General features: G+C 35.5%; 1 long non-coding RNA gene across 1 annotated transcript in view; it reads left to right on the top strand.

The window, feature by feature from the left end:
• The window catches only part of LOC123552014 (uncharacterized), a 55,867-nt gene extending 36,162 nt beyond the window's left edge, over positions 1 to 19,705 (top strand). Inside the window, exons 6-7 of the long non-coding RNA XR_008370640.1 lie at positions 11,097 to 11,397; positions 11,681 to 19,705. This is a non-coding gene — a long non-coding RNA (uncharacterized LOC123552014). The remainder of the gene's footprint in view (positions 1 to 11,096; positions 11,398 to 11,680) is intronic.

Below are 19,705 nucleotides of genomic sequence, written 5' to 3'. Positions count from 1 at the left end.
TACACTTTGAAATATAGTTGAAATAGTGTAGAATTTGAGAAACATACAAAATTACAGAATATAATTTTAGAAATATGTGAAGAAAACTGCAATTCTTAACTCAACAAACCATCTACTTAAAATGTCCAATACATGCAGCCTCTTTTTAGCTCACCCAAGCACAAAGTGCTCAAGGTGAGGTATTGTGACCGGTCATTGTCCAACGTCCGGCGTCCATCAACATTTGCCTTGTGAACACTCTAGAGGCCACAGTTGTATCTCAATCTTTATGAAACTTGGTCAGAATGTTTGTCTTGATAATTTCTAGGTTAAGTTTGAATCTGGGTTATGTGGGATATACAAATTTGTGTCACATGTATCAACCAGATTGGAGTTATGGTCCTTGACTTTGTGAAAAATACACATAAAATGCTTGTGTAATGCATATATCTTTAAGACAAATTCACCCATAGTCATAAAATCATGTAGGAATATTATTCAGCATGTAAATCTGTGCACCTGAGTTTTTATTAGCTCACCTGTCGCAAAGTGACAAGGTGAGCTTTTGTGATCGCGCAGCGTCCGTCGTCCGTGCGTCCGTCCGTGCGTGCGTAAACTTTTGCTTGTGACATCTCTAGAGGTCACATTTTTCATGGGATCTTTATGAAAATGGGTCAGAATGTTCATCTTTGTAAATTCTAGGTCAAGTTTGAAACTGGGTCATGTGCCTTCAAAAACTAGGTCAGTAGGTCTAAAAATAGAAAAACCTTGTGACCTCTCTAGAGGCCATAATTTTCAATGGATCTTCATGAAAATTGGTCAGAATGTTTACCTTGATGATATCTAGGTCAAGTTTGAAACTGGGTCACATGCCTTCAAAAACTAGGTCAGTGGGTCTAAAAATAGAAAAACCTTGTGACCTCTCTAGAGGCCATATATTTCACAAGATCTTCATGAAAATTGGTCAGAACGTTCATCTTGATGATATCTAGATCAAGTTTGAAACTGGGTCACGTGCCGTCAAAAACTAGGTCAGTAGGTCAAATAATAGAAAAACCTTGTGACCTCTCTAAAGGCCATATTTTACATGGGATCTGTATGAAAGTTGGTCTGAATGTTCATTTTGATGATATCTAGGTCGAGTTCGAAAGTGGGTCACTTGCCATCAAAAACTAGGTCAATAGGTCTAAAAATAGAAAAACCTTGTGACCTCTCTAGAGGCCATATATTTCACAAAATCTTCATGAAAATTGGTCAGAACGTTCACCTTGATGATATCTAGATCAAGTTCGAAACTGGGTCATGTGCCATCAAAAACTAGGTCAGTAGGTTAAATAATAGAAAAAAATTGTGACCTCCCTAAAGGCCATATTTTTCATGGGATCTGTATGAAAATTGGTCTGAATGTTCATGTTCATGATATCTAGGTCAAGTTTGAAACTGGGTCTCGTGCGGTCAAAAACTAGGTCAGTAGGTATAAAAATAGAAAAACCTTGTGACCTCTCTACAGGCCATATATTTCATGAAATCTTCATGAAAATTGGTCAGAATGTTCACCTTGATTACATCTAAGTCAAGTTTGAAAGTGGGTCACATGCCATCGAAAACTAGGTCAGTAGGTCAAATAATAGAAAAACCTTGTGACCTCTCTAGAGGCCATATTTTTCAATGGATCTTCATGAAAGTTGGTCTGAATGTTCATCTTGATGATATCTAGGTCAAGTTCGAAACAGGGTCATGTGCGGTCAAAAACGCGGTCAGTAGGTCTAAAAATAGAAAAACCTTGTGACCTCTCCAGAGGCCATACTTGTGAATGGATCACCATAAAAATTGATCAGAATGTTCATCTTGATGATATCTAGGTCAAGTTTGAAAGTGGGTCACGTGCCATCTAAAAGTAGGTCAGTAGGTCAAATAATGAAAAAACGTTGTGACCTCTCTAGAGGCCATATTTTTCATGGGATCTGTATGAAAGTTTGTCTGAATGTTTATCTTGATGATATCTAGGTCAAGTTTGAAACTGGGTCAACTGCGATCAAAAACTAGGTCAGTAGGTCTTGAAATAAAAACCTTGTGACCTCTCTAGAGGCCATACCCTTGAATGGATCTTCATGAAAATTGGTCAGAATGTTCATCTTGATGATATGTAGATCAAGTTTGAAACTGGGTCACATGCCTTAAAAAACTAGGTCAATAGGTCAAATAATAGAAAAACGTTGTGACCTCTCTAGAGACCAAATTTTTCAATGAATCTTCATGAAAATTGGTCAGAATTTTTATCTTGATAATATCTAGGTCAGGTTCAAAACTGGGTCACATGAGCTCAAAAACTAGGTCACTATGTCAAATAATAGAAAAAAACGATGTCATACTCAAAACTGGATCATGTGGGAAGAGGTGAGCGATTCAGGACCATCATGGTCCTCTTGTTTTTATTTTGTCACTTTGCAAGCCCAGAGTTATGCTTGACTTAAAATAAAAGCTTGTGCTGCATGTATGTCAAAATGCACTTGATCTAGAGTCATTTAACATTAGGGGATTGTTTTATAGCTTTGGGGTTTTACTCAGCTAGGCCAGAGTTATGGTCCTTCACTAAGTGAAAAATACACATAAATTTTTTATACGCCCGTTTGAAAAACGGGACGTATTATGGGAACGCCCCTGGCGGGCGGGCGGGCGGGTGGGTGGGCGGCGTCCACAGACCTTGTCCGGAGCATATCTTCTACATGCATGAAGGGATTTTGATGAAACTTGGCACAGTTGTTCACCATCATGAGACGGAGTGTCATGCGCAAGAACCAGGTCCCTAGGTCTAAGGTCAAGGTCACACTTAGAGGTCAAAGGTCAAATTCAAGAATGACTTTGTCCGGAGCATATCTTCTTCATGCATAGAGGGATTTTGATGAAAGTTGGCACAATTGTTCATCATCATGAGAAGGAGTGTCATGCGCAAGAACCAGGTCCCTAGGTCTAAGGTCAAGGTCACACTTAGAGGTCAAAGGATACAAGAATGAAAACTTTGTCCGGAGCATTTCTTCTTCATGCATAGAGGGATTTTGATATAACTTGGCACAAATGTTCACCACCATGAGGCGGAGTGTCATGCGCAAGAACCAGGTCTCTAGGTCTAAGGTCAAGGTCACACTTAGAGGTCAAAGGATACAAGAATGAAAACCTTGTCCGGAGCATGTCTTCTTCATGCATAGAGGGATTTTGATATAACTTGGCACAAATGTTCACCACCACGAGACGTAGTGTCATGCGCAAGAACCAGGTCCCTAGGTCTAAGGTCAAGGTCACACTTAGAGGCCAAAGGTCAGATACAAGAATGACTTTGTCCGAAGCATTTCTTCTTCATGCATTGAGGGATTTTGATGTAACTTGACACAATTATACACCATCATGAGACGAAGTGTCATGCGCAGTTCCCTTCTTTCGAATTACTTCCCTTTGTTGTTACTATAAATAGCTTATATTGTAACTTTTTCATTACTAGTCATAGGGAAAAATCGAGACCACTTTTCTGTAGTACAATATGCATGCTACATCCAATTTTAAGGTGTATTTTGACCAGTCTCTACCTGGTAAAGATTTTTGTGAGGACTTACTAGAGTAAAGAAATTTGCTGTGACGGGCGTATATTGTGACATTCTTGCACTCTTGTTAAAAGTTTGTGTTACAAATATTTTGAGGTTACCGTAACTGTTTAATGGAAAAACAAGATCAAAATGAACTATTACACATTTGGACAGAATCTGAACAAATAAATGTAATCATTGTAATTACTATATAGTTACTGTATAGCGGGTTATATTTAAAGTGCCAAATGTTTGCGTTTTTTGAAGAGTTCTGAATTCACAGTGTCTTAATTTCATGGAAACTACTTCGACCACGAATTATAAACCTTAGTTGTCAACAACTGAAAGGGAGATTACTCTACTTAGACATGCAAATAATAATAAACACCTGAATAACTCTGTCGTTATCATCTGAATAGATAATAATTCAATACTTTGGCGAAAGTTAGTCCTTTATGCCATTGAAATAAAATCTCACCATTGATTTACTAATATTTAATAACGCATTGAAACACATGATAAGTAGCTTATTACAAAATGCTCATACAAACCTCCTTGTTTATATTTAGATCAAGTATAATGCAAATAAATAGAAACAAAATTATCTCACAGCTTCTGTTAAGCCTGTTATTTGACTGATTTATAATCATGTATCAATACACATGACAGTTATTCATACAATTTCTGTGATTTTGATGAACATGTTTGTGCTGTTATTTATTTTGGTTGCTCCGCACACAATTTTTATGTTTTTGTGTCCCCTCACGAGTGGTGAGGCATATAGATTTGCTCTTGTCCATCTGTCTGTCCGTCCCAAGTTCGTGAATGGCCTAGCTCAAAAAGTATTTGATATAAATTAATGAAACCTTGCATGAGTCTTTATCATGATATGAACTTGTGCAACTCCTATTTTTGGTCTGGCTCCGCCCCCTATTTTTAGAGTTATGGCCCCTGAAATAGTCAAAAATGCACATTTTGACCTTGTGACATGCCTAGCTAAAAAAGTATTTGATATAGATTCATGAAACCTTGCATGAGTCTTAATCATGATATGAACTTGCGCACCTCCTATTTTTCATCTGGGTCCGCCCCCTATTTCTAGAGTTATGGCCCCTGAAATAGTCAAAAATGCACATTTTCACCTTGTGACACGCCTAGCTCAAAAAGTATTTGATATAAATTGATGAAACCTTGCATGAGTATCATGATATGAACTTGTGCACCTCCTATTTTTCATCTGGGTCCGCCCCCTATTTCCAGCCCCTGAAATAGTCAAAAAATGCACATTTTCACCTAATTATGTGCCTCACTCAAAAAGTATTTAATGTACATTCATGAAACCTTGCTTGAGTCTTTATCAAAATGTGACCTTGCACATTTGGCATTCTTCTTGAGAATTTTAGCGTTTATTATAGGGTTATGGCCCTTGAAATAGCCAAAGTAGTGGATAGTTTGTTTGTTATGCTCATAGCTCAAAAAGTATATGGTATAGAATAATGAATCCTTTTCATAAATTTTTTTTTGAGGCTATACCCCATTAAGACTGCAAACATTTGAATTATTTCCCCTTATTTGTGACAAATGTACCAGTGGAGGGCACACCCTGTGTCCTACAGACACATTCTAGTTAACACTGATACTGAAAATCCTTTATGGCAGGATAAAAACATGTTTCCTTTTTTTTTTCTATAACTGAGATAATCATAAATAGACAGTACTTTAAATGCGGGATGTTGTTTGTACACTATGGTGATTGTATTAAGCGAGGTATAATAGCTTAAGATGCAATTTGTAAAGTATAACCACTATATAGCAATACTTTATTTCTTATGTGCATAATTCATCGCGGCCGATGAGGCCGCGATCATATTGAATAGGACAAGTATATGCGCGCTTGGAAAATATTTCATGATGGACCTGTGAATTCTTTACTTGTGGATGAAACCGGTCTCATAAGCGTAAATACGACTAGCTTCTACTGATTATAAAACATACCGTACAATTTGTTGTGAATTAACTGTTGTTGTACTTTTAGTAGTTCAACCGCCACACTTGTTTAAGAGCAACATTTACAAAACACGTTTTTTTTCATCCTCAAGTAATAAGAAAGTAGACTCGCCCAGTTTAATCAATCTAGATGCATAATCTAACTCTATACATAGAGCGCTTACTTCAACGAACTTACATTCGAAACATTTTCACGTGTTTCGGGCTGTATCGTATGTTTAACATGGGATTTTTGAACCGTCCAAAGATGTTGGAAATGTTTGTCTCATTGTTTATTTTTTTTTAATAAAAATGTTACTGCTTTCATTGGCTACCACATTTTTTCCACCCTTGCCTGAAAAAACAGTAATGAGTTTGTACACTGTTCAGACAATTGTGCTCTGTTGAAATTTAGCCAAACACAAGTTTACCTGCATAAACAGAAAGCATGATATGTCACCATGCGCAGATCCAGAGGGGGGGGGGGGGGGGGACCGGGGGGCCGGACCCCCTCTGGAAAATCTTTAAAAAAGGAAAGAAGACAAGAAGGAAAGAAAATGTTGCTCGAAAAAGGCAACATTAGGACTGCATGTAAAGTATATGCGGCTGCTGCTACATACAACCCCGACATAATTCATATTATTTATCTAAAAGAAACTAAGAATTTTACCTTCAAGAAAGCTTGATTTTATCATTTTCCCAAATTTAAAGTAAAGTTTGTAACTGAGTGGTCTTACTTGGTGAAACATGTATATTCACAGTAGTAAAAAATTGCGGTGATTAGATTTCGCGCTCTCAATGTTGACTGCGAATATAGCAAAAATTAAACCTCTGCGAATATAACCCATTATACAGTATGTAAATTATCTCCACCGTGTCATACTGTGTATGATACTGAGCGATACTGTAGCCAGTCATCATCATACTGAAGAATTGGGCAAAAATCGATTCTATCATCTTTCCTTGTTTATCAAAATCAACGCTATACCTTGTTGTCTCCCTTAGACTGTCTAGCTAAATATCGATCACTATCGGATATTTTTTAGCGAGTGTTGCAGATCGTTATGGTTCGGCTATCTCCGCTTATCGTATCACGGGAGGTGCCGATCATAAAAACAAGGATTATAGATTAGAGATCTACTGTAAAAATGTAGTGGGAAGGGTGATTTATTTTACACCAATTTTAAGGACCGGTAAAACAACAACGACAAATATAATCATCTTTATATTTATCAGGTTACATAACAACTTGGTGTAATCTGTTTTTCAATAATGTAAAATACAGAACAGAAAAAAGAAGACACTTTATATTTTACATTAAAGAAACTGAGACATAAAAACAAATATAAATACACAAAATCGTGTATGTTAGGTGAGCATAACATACATGTACATGAAACTACTTTTATCTTAAAAAGTAGAAAGCAGGAAAAAATATATATTTTTAAAAGTGATTACAAACTTGACAGTTTCATTTTCAGTTATTATTAATAGATGTGAAATACGTTTTTTATTACATTCATTGGAAATGAAAATTTAAGTAATTAATCAATTAATTGTATTTAACTCGTCAAAAATTTCTTTGCTATGTTATGAACGCTTGAAAAACATATTGTTACACACTAAAGAAAAATGAACAGAGAAACAAACTAACAAGCATACTTGACAATGTAAAAGGACACTAGATCCTGTTTAATTGGAAGTGTGACCTATTTGCCCCCCGAGCCAGTCATTTTGTAGTAAAGTATGTGCGAATTATGACTTCTAAAGGTTTCTCAAAGGGACTAACTGACTGGTTTAATAAATGTCAGATTTTTAAAATAAAAAGTGGAAAACCTAAGAACAAAACAAGCTCATCATAGAAAAAAGAAAGATTTAGGATAATGTGACAATGTTAAAGTGGCAAGGTTATTCATAAGAATTATCACGAATATTTTTACTATATGAACAAGGGATTACAGATTTTTCATATCTTTTAGCGCATGCTATGCCTGCTCGAGATTGGCTGTGCGTACATTCAGTTCAGTTCAGTTTCGATTTATTGTATAAATACAATGCCTACAGCAAGTGAAAGCATTATATAATATGGAGCAGAGAGGGTATATAATAATTTTCAGAAGAGACAATAAATCAATAAACGACAATTTTTCAGAATGTAGTCACAAAACTTTTATAATATAATATTTTCACTCTAAGGCCAAAGAAGTATAAAATATTTTATAGCTCTTTGCTAAGGCGAACCATTAATACCTGTTCTATGTATCTATACTTTAATACCGAACAATTAACCTGTATTCAGGAAAAAATACTGTTAATCAAAAACAAGTAAATCACTGTCACATTATCCTATGTATCTAACAACATTTGTACTTGAAAATGAAAAAAAAATATATATTTATTGTGTATTTAAGTCTCGTTCATTAAACATGTTACAATTTTTAAAATGCTCTTACGCAATCACTGAGAAGATTATAATATGTGTAATAAAAAGACCTGATCGTCTCTAGTCCCCTGATAAAAAGGTGTTGATAAGCAATAAACTTGCAAAAAGCTGTTGATTGGTAATAAACAACTATCGAAAATGCTTTAATATGGCTGTTTCAGAGGCTCCGAAAACAATTTACTCAAAATGTTGCATTATCTAAATTCTTTATAACATATATATGGCTAAAACTTAAACTAAGGGGTATAAATATAATTAAACGAATCTTTAAAATACGAGACAGTGGCTATATCGTTTTGAGAAAGAAATATATATAGTTGCAACGTGCATCATGTCTTATGATCTTTTTTATTTATTAACATCTTTTCCTGTGACATTAAAATTTTTCACCAAAACTATGGTTTGCCTTAATATAACTGAAATTATTCCCGCATTGTGATCATCACTTCTATAATTATCTGCAATAATAAAACGTATTTTCTTAGTTGCACACCTGGTTAATTGATCACATACTGCTCCATTTGCACAATATCATTGTCTTTAAACCAGATTAATAAAAAATGATAATTTGAAATTATAGATAATTTACATACTCAAGCTTCTTTTCTAAATGTGTATAGCAAACAGTAAAGTATATAGACCATTTATATACTTAGCTTCTTTTCTAATTGTGTAAATTTACCTCATGAAATTGTTATGACTTTTCTTTCTTCTCTCTATCTACCTTTCTTTCTTTTTTCTTTTATATTGATTCATGCAGCAAGAATTACTAATTTATAATAATACTCTGTTGTAACACAATCAGGTTTCTGTATCATCGGCAGCTAATCTCCGAGAGAGTTAGTGCGTTTCCGCACGCGTTTGGAAATACCATGGACACTTTTAAACGCTTAGGGAAGCAAGAAGACATTAAAATAATTTCAAAATAAAAACATATTTAAAAAAATTATTGTCTGTAGAATACTTCAATAGGATAATAAATATTCTCAAATTATGAATAAAGTGGCTACAGAGGAAAGAATAAGATACATATCACAGGTTTTTGCTTATTTTATTCGGTAACTGTATGCCGAAAACAGAGACTGATAGTGGTGTTTTTTAACCGCCAAGGGAAGCATTAATTCTTCATTTTAGATAAATAATTTTTATATCTTTATAAAGAGAAAAGAATGACAAACACTTCAATAGGATAATAAATATTGTGTGTTCATTCTAATTAAAACAATACTTGTTCAAACTTTTTTTCCTTCTTTGTTTCTATTAGATAAAAATCGATATCACACAGCCAGGTAAAATGTAAAAAATATCCAGTTCAGTTATGTTTGGTACAACTTTTATTTTACTTTATTTTGCAAAGAAAACATTTGGTGAAAATACCTTTCATATTTGATGAGACTGTCTTAATTTGATAAATGTTGATTATTTCCCTTATTTTACAGTAGATCTTTACTGAAATGATATTGCTGCATGATGAATACATAATGTATAGAAAACTTAAAGTATAAAATTATGCTGTATTAAATTTCTTCCATTTTTTTGGCATTTCCTTTTCTTTTCATAAATAGTTTCCCAGCTGGTTAATGGAAGGTTGGTTGTTCTACCCATGTGCCGGTGTAATGAAGTATTTCGACCCCCATAGAATAATGACCCCCTGGTCATTAGTCTATAGAAAATGTGACGCATTTCCTGTAAAATATTGACTCCCCTTATAAAAAACTGACTCCCTTTGAAAACTCTATAGAATAACGACCCCCCCCCCCCACCGGTCATTATTCTATAGAAAAACTGACTCCTCCAAGTAAAATACTGACTCCCTAAAGATGACTCCCTTCGAATCTCATAGAATAACGACCCCGGTTATTATTCTATAGAAAAACTGACTCCTTCCATGTAAAATACTCACTGCCGAAATTACTACATTCGAACTCTCATGCAATATCGATTCCCGGACATTATTCTGTTTAAAAAAGTTACTCTTTCCGTGTAAAACACCGGCTCCTGAAAAGACTTTCGACGATAATATCTATTAAAAAGTGATCCCCACCAAACCTAACAGACAATTTTACTAGATCTACAACTCTAATACCCTCCATTGCCAATAGTTAACATTTTGACTGTACTACTACTACTGGTGCCGCTACTTCTATTGCTATTACTACATGTACTTCTTCTTCTTCTACTACTACTACTACAACTGCTACTACTGATACTACTATACCTGCTTCCACTAATATGTCTTGTACATCTACCTCTTCTTCTCCTGCTGCTGTTGTTGCTGACACTTATTCCTCTGCTGCTGCTGCTGCTGCTACTGCAACTGCTACTACCACTGCCACTACTAATACTACTACTACTACTACTACTACTACTTTCTATTGTTGCCGCTACCGTACTTTACTGCCACTGCTAAGTATTGCAACTTCTATTAATACTAAGTTCTATGCTAGCAGTTTCTTGTGCAGTTTTCTTCTGAAGAATTACTTCATACCAAAGTTTGCAGGGATTATTGACACTGGTGTGTTTTGTGAAAGTATTGTGAATTGTTATTTTCCTGAAAAAAAAATGTATACACCAAGATACAGCGTCTAGAAATAGAATCCCTTTTCCCGTTGCGGAATGCTCTGATTTCTGTGTCAAGTGATGGTATCTGGGGCTAATGGTCAAACAGAAGGACGGACGGACAAGGGCAAATCTATATGCCCCCCTCCCCCGAGTAGGGGCATAAAATGCAGCAATTAGACCTTAGATACATGAGTTATCACTAAATTTGACCAAATGACCAGGGGTCGTTTTTTATGGGAGTCAATATTCTTCGTGAGGTTCAGTTTACTTCACGTGGGGGAGACATAGTACTATGATCTGGAGGTCATAATACTATGACCGGGGGGTCACTTTTTCTATAGAATAATGACCGGGGGGTCATTATTCTATAGGGGTCGAAATACTTCATTACTTCATTACACCGGCTGGTGATTAAATATTGCACGGAGGGGCACCTGGGGTGTTCCTCCACCATAAAAAAGCTGGAAAGTCGCCATATGACGTATAATTGTGCCGGTGTGAAGTAAAACCCAACAAAATAAATGACTAAATTTTATTTAAATTTTTAGATATGAAAATGCTTTTGGAGAAAGGTGTTTCAACAACTGTGAGAGATCCTGTCTGGCAGATGGCATCAGACTCACAAAGTCACATGGTCCTTCTAGTAGCACATCATCATGCAGACACATGTGGTACTTATGCAAGAACATCATTAGATGCACAAAGTACACGCCAAGAGGACTTTACAAGACACAGAAGGTCTTGCCAGGTTGAAAGCATCAGACATGCAAGGTCCTCAGGAAAGGATGTTCAATGTTGGGAGATTCTACGGACTTCCATTTCTTGCCTTGTCTGTGGAACCGTTATCATGTTAGTTATTTGAAAATACTGTTATATTTATGGGAAAAAAATTGAATCAAAAATGCCCTTATTTTTCTCTAAAACATTATCAGAAACTTTGTAACATTGTAAGTTCATCAAATGATTTGTCTGAAAGAATAACCTATGGTAGTCCCATTGCAGTTATTTTTTACCAAAATCTTGAGTTATTCATTTAATAAAACTTCTTTTATTAAGACTTATAGTGCATACATGGAAATATTGATAAGTATAAGATACCTAAGATTGATTTTATATAAACATTTTGTTTCAGGATGTTTTTGATATCTTGTTTGAAAGACAAAATGCAAGATAATAAGCAGACAAGTTATATTGAATTTACCAGCAACAAAGCAGGTGAACTTCATAGAATTTACCAGCAACAGACAACAAAGCAGGCAAGCTACATTGAACTTACCAGCAGCACAGCAGGCAAGCTACATTGAACTTACCAGCAGCAAAGCATGCAAGCTACATTGAACTTACCAGCAGCACAGCAGGCAAGCTACATTGAACTTACCAGCAGCACAGCAGGCAAGCTACATTGAACTTACCAGCAGCACAGCAGGCAAGCTACATTGAACTTACCTGCAGCAAAGCAGACAAGCTACATTTAATTTATCAGCAACAGACGACACTGCAGGCAAGTCACATTGAATTTACAATCAACAAAGCAGGGATATTGAATTTACTGGCAACAGGCAACAAAGCAGGCAAGTTATACTGAATGACATTGACTCAGAATCAAGCTCAGGAATATACTGACAAATTAGGGAAAGAGTTACAAGGCAACAAAATCAAGGAAAAGAGAAGTTATGTTGGTTTTTGTTTTTCTTTATAAAATTTTATAGTAGATTGTGTAAAAGTCATACTGTTCTTTCAGATATAGAGATTTTAAGGTATAGTTGATATTGTGATTAAGACTAAATCAGTGTAAACGTAAATGGTAACAGACAATAAAAGGCATTTGAATGAAATCTAAAAAGCTAAAATTGCTTTGAAAAAATAACATATTTTTTATTTATTTATAGCCAAAAGATGCAAGTTTTATTGTATATTTTACCACAATCAAAATAATTACAATTAATCAAAGCAGTGTGTATGTAAACAACCAATCAAAAGTATTTTGATTTTTTTAAAAGCTGAATATTTTTTAAAAAAAAGGCTTCTTCTAGTAAAAATTCCAAGGATATTTTTGCTTTGAATTGAAATGCAGAAATAGAGAATAACAGGTAACTGTCTTTTGAGAAAGGGTTTCTCAGATGAGGCAGCCAAGGTCCTGGAAGGAGTAGGCTTGCCTAGCTCCTTCCGGACCATATCTGGTTCTGAGAAATTCCTTTCTCAAAAGACAGTAACCTGTTATTCTATTTATCATGCCATTATTAACAACTTTTATCCTACCTTCATGCAAAATAAAGGTAAAAACCTAGGGGTAGAATAAATTTTGCTGTTTTTATGCCCCCGAAGGGAGGCATATAGTTTTTGAACCGTCTGTCCGTCTGTCAGTCCGTCGGTCTGTCAGTCTGTCGGTCTGTCAGTCTGTCCGCAATTTTCGTGTCCGGTCCATATCTTTGTCATCGATGGATGGATTTTCAAATAACTTGGCATGAATGTGTACCACAGTAAGACGACGTGTCGCGCGCAAGACTCAGGTCCGTAGCTGAAAGGTCAAGGTCACACTTAGACATTAAAGGATAGTGCATTGATGGGCGTGTCCGGTCCATATCTTTGTCATCGATGGATGGATTTTCAAATAACTTGGCATGAATGTGTACCACAGTAAGACGACGTGTGGCTTGCAAGACCCAGGTCCGTAGCTCAAAGGTCAAGGTCACACTTAGACTTTTAAGGATAGTGCATTGATGGGCGTGTCCGGTCCATATCTTTGTCATCCATGGATGGATTTTCAAATAACTTGGCATGAATGTGTACCACAGTAAGATGACGTGATGCGTGCAAGACCCAGGTCCGTAGCTCAAAGGTCAAGGTCACACTTAGACGTTAAAGGATAGTGCATTGATGGGCGTGTCCGGTCCATATCTTTGTCATCCATGGATGGATTTTCAAGTAACTTGGCATGAATGTGTACCACAGTAAGACGATGTGTCATGCGCAAGACCCAGGTCTGTAGCTCAAAGGTCAAGGTCACACTTAGACGTTAAAGGTCATTTTTCATGATAGTGCATTGATGGGCGTGTCCGGTCCATATCTTTGTCATTCATGCATGGATTTAAAATAACTACGCATGAATGTGTGACACAGTAAGACGACGTGTCGCGCGCAAGACCCAGCTCCGTAGGTCAAAGGTCCTAAACTCTAACATCGGCCATAACTATTCATTCAAAGTGCCATTGGGGGCATGTGTCATCCTATGGAGACAGCTCTTGTTTCATTTTTATTCTCTTTTAAAACTGTGCCATCTTGATTTTTGAGAATAACTGCTAAAAGACATACTTACGCAATTATTTTGATAAATTATCATTAGGTATTTGAGACCATGTCACTAATGTATAGCAAATACATGCTGTAACTGCAATTACCAAAAAAAGTTTTTGTAACGGAAACGCTTGTAGACACAGAAAATGACTCATGAATGTAAAGCATTTGTTCAGGATTTTAGCTCTCTACTCTTAAATCAAGGAATATTGCATCTGGAATGGAATGTTAATGAATAGAATCATCAAGGAAATGATTATGCCTATTTTTATGCCCCCAGGCATTTACCGAAGCAGGAGGCATATAGTGATTGTCCTGTCCGTCCATCCGTTTGTCCATCCGACCGTATGAGGTTAACCAAATGGGACCGTTTCGTCTAGCATCAATACCCCTAACTAGAATGACGCGATACTAATGCAGATGTAACCTGTGACCATTCCTCATCTTCAGACATCACCTGACCTCAGTTTGACCTTGACCTTAAACTTGACCTCGTTTTGGACTTAGGTTGCTTTGTATCGACAAGGATGCCACAGGGGGCATCAAGCGTTTATTGAATGCAGCTCCTTGTTTTATTAGGCATATTAAAAATCGCACTGTCCGTCCGTCCGTGCATGCGTCTGGTAAATTCTTATCCGGGCTGTAACTCTTCCATCCATAAAGGGATTTTGAAATTACTTGGCATAAATGTTCACCATATAATGAGACGAAATGTCATAAGCAAGACCCAGACCCTGAGGTCAAAGGTTAACATGGTCTGTTTTGTGTCCGGTCTATAATTCTGCCATCCATCATCGGACCATGAAGGGATTTTGAAATTACTTGGCATAAATGTTCACAATAATGAGACGAAGTGTCATGAGCAAGACCCAGACCCCTAGCTCCAAGATCAAGGTCACACTTAGAGGTCAAAGGTTAACATGGTCTGTTTCTTGTCCAGTTCATAACTCTGCCATCGATGAAGGGAGTTTAAAATTACTTGGCATAAATGTTCCCTATAATGAGATGAGGTGTCATGTGCAAGACCCAGACCCCTAGCTCCAAGGTCAAGTTCACACTTAGAAGTCAAAGGTGTTTCTTGTCTGGTCCATAACTCTGCCATTTATCATGGGATTTGAAAATAATTTAACACAAATGTTAACCATATTGAGGAGATTTGTCACACTTATAAACGAGGCCTCTTAGGTCAAGGTCACAAAATGATATGTGATTTTTTGCGAATACAGCTGTGGCATTCTTGGGCCTACTTCAGGGGCATTTGTCACCAATAGTGACAGCTATTGTTTTTTGTAAATGGTGAACTATTAGCAATACACATCATGAGAAAAAAATTTAATGAGAAGTAGGTGAGAATATCTTGTAAATAGTTAATGGGACATATATTATAAGTCAGATACAAAATTTCTAAATATATAATCTGAATAATTATATAAGCTAGGTTATCATATTAAGCAAATCACACGTATGTTGTAAAACATGCAATTTTAACAAGTATAAATCAGCCTGTGATTATAGACCACCTGCAAATATATACACCACTTTTTAGCTTTTCAAAGAATATAGTCCTCAGCTTTTGTATTCACCCTGGCATTAGCGTCGGTGTCACACCATGTTTAAAGTTTTGCATGCAAGTACGTATAGTTGTCATTTAAAGGCTTAAAGCTTTGAAACTTGTTTTATTTTTCTAGGCCAATTTCCAGTCTCATTGGGTCAAGTTCCAAAACTCTCATGAATTTTTGCCATATTTTACCCCCATTTGGACTTTGAAAATCCTGGTTAAAGTTTTGCATACAAATTACTTTCTCCAAAATAAATACAGATATTGATTTGTAATTTATCATGTGTCTTTAGGGTTATAAAACTAGATGATAGCATCAAGTTTCATAATTACTGTGACATTTATTTTAGTCAAATTATGACTCCCTTTGGACCTAGAAAGTCCTGGTTTAAGTTTTGCATGTAAGTTACTATCTCCAAAACTAATGCAAATACTGAATTGAACATTCAGAAGTATTTTCAGGGTTATAAAACTAGGTGATAGCATAAAGTCCCATAACTGTGACATGCATTTTTTGCCAATTTTTGCCCCTTTTGGACTTACAAAATCCTGGTTAAGGTTTTGCATGCAAGTAAATTATTAATCCCCCACCACAAGTGATGGGGATTGTAGGAATGGTCTCCGTCATCCTTCTGTCATTCCTTCTGTCCTTCCGTATGTCCGTAACACTTTGTGTCTGCTCCATATCTCCTAAACCCCTTGAAGGATTTCCATGAAACTTGTGTCAAATAATCACCTCATCAAGACGATGTGCAGAACACGTGATTCAGCCTTGTCGGCTCAAGGTCAAAGGTTTTAGCTTTCGATTTTGTGTCCACTCTGTATTTTCTAAACCCCTTTAAGGAATTTTATAAAACTTGGGTCAAATGATCACCTCATTAAGACAATGTGCAGAATCCATGAGTCAGCCATGCTGGCTCAAGGTCAAAGTCACAACTTAGGGTTAAAGGTTTGAGCCTTCCATTTTGTGTTCACTCTGTATCTCCTAAATCCCTTGAAGGATTTTCATCAGACTTTGGTCAAATGATCACCTCATCATGGCAATGTGCAGAATGCATGAGTCAGTCAAGTTGGCTCAAGGTCAAGGTCACAACTCGAGGTCAAAGGTTTTAACCTTCTATTTTGTGCATGTGTCTGCTCTATATCTCCTAAATCCCTTGAAGGAATTTTATAAAACTTAGGTTAAATGATCACCTCATTAAGACAATGTGCAGAACTTATGAGTCAGCCATGCTGGCTCAAGGTGAAGGTAACAAGTTAGGGTCAAAGGTTTGAGCCATCCATTTTGTGTCCACTATCTCCTAAACCACTGCGGGGAATCACATGATAAAAATAATCTCTAAACCAAAATGAATTTATGAATAACATGGGATAATATTGAAGACACTTTTGCTGTATATCTAAAATATAGCCAGCTATCATATGGCAACATAGATGTATCCTAAAACTGCATAGATTTCAATCACAGTCACCTTCTGATTATCTGGAACACTTAAAGAAACTGACACGTCTTATTTTCCTTAGTGTTTGTAATTATTTTTGTCAACTACATAATAATTTAACAAGTTTCATTAGTCGTATGTTAGGCTATGTTTAAACTTCATATCTTATCCTTGTAGGAAATTTACTCATGTTCTTCAAAATATAACCTTTGTTTTGATCATGTGATTCCCCTCAGTGTAAACCCCTTGAAGGATTTTCATCAAACTTTGGTCAAATGGTCACCTCATCAAGAACTCATGAGTCAGCCATGTCAACTCAAGGTCAAGGTCACAACTCAAGGTCAAAGGTTTGAGCTATGTATCTCTTAAACCCCTTGCAGGATTTTCATGGAACTTGGGTCAAATGATCACCTCATCAAAACGATTTGCAGAATTCATGAGTCAGCCAATGTCAGCTCAAGGTCGAGGTCACAGCTCAAGGTCAAATGTTTACCCTTTCACTATCCATAACAGTGACGGGGATTTAGCTGTGTTTCAGACTGCCTTGTTATAGCTATTGTTTAAAGGCATATAGCTTTTACCTGTATATGAAAACATTGCATAATTTTGATATCTATTTTAAAAAGTCAGATTTTATAGGACTTGGATATTGGAGTAAATTGATTTTAATTGTGGATACGTCAACAGTAGAAAGACATCATAAAACAAAAGACTACATCTTAACAAAAACACATGTAATACATGACTTGTCATTTACTGAAACAAGTACTAGTAAAGTATTTTTATCATAATTTCTGTTACTGCATTGAAAAATACTGATGGTCATAACACTGTTACCTTCAACCAGGTATTAAATTTCTGGTATCAGAGTAATACATACTTATCACTACTAAGCACATTAAAATAACCAAATTCAATCTGTGATATTTTATATGCCTCAGACAAGCAGTAATCAAAACATCATAGTATGAAACCCTGTCACTAAACATTTCTCATCCCCTCTTCTAGTCACATAAACTTAAGTTAACGTTACACAATGACTTTGTTCAAACCTGCCCCATGTGGTTCTGGGACGATCTATATATGAAAAAAATTGGAACCACTGCCTTACCCTTGCATGATTGTAAGAAGCGACTAATAGGGTCTTAACACGTGGTTTTGCTGTAACTCTGTGATTCCAGCAGCTATGAAAATTTTGATTCCATACCTCATGTTTTTATTTCGATGTAAATGAGATGTGGAACCTAAATTTGTAGTCCTGTTTGGCGCCATATAACCTATACTGTGTTGGTGTGCCGTAAAACCCAAATGAATTGTTCAAACCTGGCTGCACAAATTAATTATACAGAAAAGAAAAATTAGAATGTGAATTTCATAAAAAGGCTAGTTTTTCACGGCAAATACTTCTAAAGAAATGAAATGATGTCAAAATGGCAGTAAGAACCACAAAATGGCAATAAGAGCCACGAAATGGCAGTAAGCCACAAAATGGCAGTAAGAGCCACAAAATTGCAATAAGAGCCACATGGTAGATTTCAGCAACTTTTTTTTTGTATAATGATAAAAAGACATGTTGTCAACTGTGTATGATTAGAGCTTGACACTTAACCGTCAGTGTTGATTTTTGAACAGTGTTGATTTTTTAGGGCTTTATAGTAATATGATGAATTTTGCCATTCAAAAAAAAAAGAGATGAGAGAAGGGAAAGGAAAAGATGAACAAAAACTGTAAAGAATGAAGAAAGAAAATGAATGAATGAATGAAGAATGAACATACGAATGAATCAAAAGGAAAAATGAGAGAAAGAAAAGGAATGAATCAACAAATATTGTAAAGAATGAAAGAAAGCAAAATGAATAAATGCAAGACGCAAGAAAGAAACCAAAAGGAAAAATGAGAGAGAAAAAGGAAAGAATGAACAAAAACTAGTGAGTGAAAGAAAGAATGAATGAATGAATGAATGAATGAATGAACAAGAAAGAATAAAAGGAAAGAAAGAGAATAAGAATAATCAAATGAAAAGAAAAATAGAAAACTGTTATGAAACAATTTTTTAAGTATGTCAAATAGAAGAACATGAAATAATCTTTATTAAACAAAACTGGACTGCATATTTTATGTGAAATAATGATTACAGTGAAATCACTTAATTTTGTGGGCTTGTACTTTTTTGCCCAAATGGCTATTATGAATTTATTGATGATGAGAATAACTGGAGTTTTTAATTTATGGATTAGCACATCTCTGAAACTAATAACAAAATCCAAAGAAGATTACCTTCCACAAATATCAATGATTTCAGGGAGTATATAAACAAATACCAATGGATGAATACATGCAGGCAGCAATGCTTGGATTTTCTGCATAATATTAATATGATTTCCTGTATTTTGGCATTGTTTGTAGGAGTTGTATATAATTTAATCAAATGTATGTCAAAGCCAAGGCTTTGCCTGTTTAGCCTTGTTTTCTTTCTATCTGATTATGTACCATTATCATATTACACTTCAATTTGACTTTGTAAAATAATTATGATAAAAGTTTGCAATTGTTCAGTAGAAAAAAATAAAGATTAGTTGAACAATTAAAGAATGTATTTTAACCTATGATTTGATTTTTGTATTTTACATGTCAGAAAAGAGAACTGTTAGAAACATGTTAGTTTTCTGTTATATAAAGATCAGTTTTATAAATTCTTTCTGATATTTGTACATTTCATATACAGCAATTTCCATCATCATCGTTTCCAATGTTTTCTCTCCGTTGCATCCTGTTAATCATTATTAATAATTAAGTTTTACATTTTCAAATAAGTATGAATAAATATAACAGAATCTATAATATAATAAATAAATCAAATAAA

Source organism: Mercenaria mercenaria, chromosome 4 (assembly GCF_021730395.1).
Source record: "Mercenaria mercenaria strain notata chromosome 4, MADL_Memer_1, whole genome shotgun sequence".
Taxonomy (NCBI): Eukaryota; Metazoa; Mollusca; class Bivalvia; order Venerida; family Veneridae; genus Mercenaria; species Mercenaria mercenaria.
This window is presented reverse-complemented; position numbering and strand designations above follow the sequence as displayed.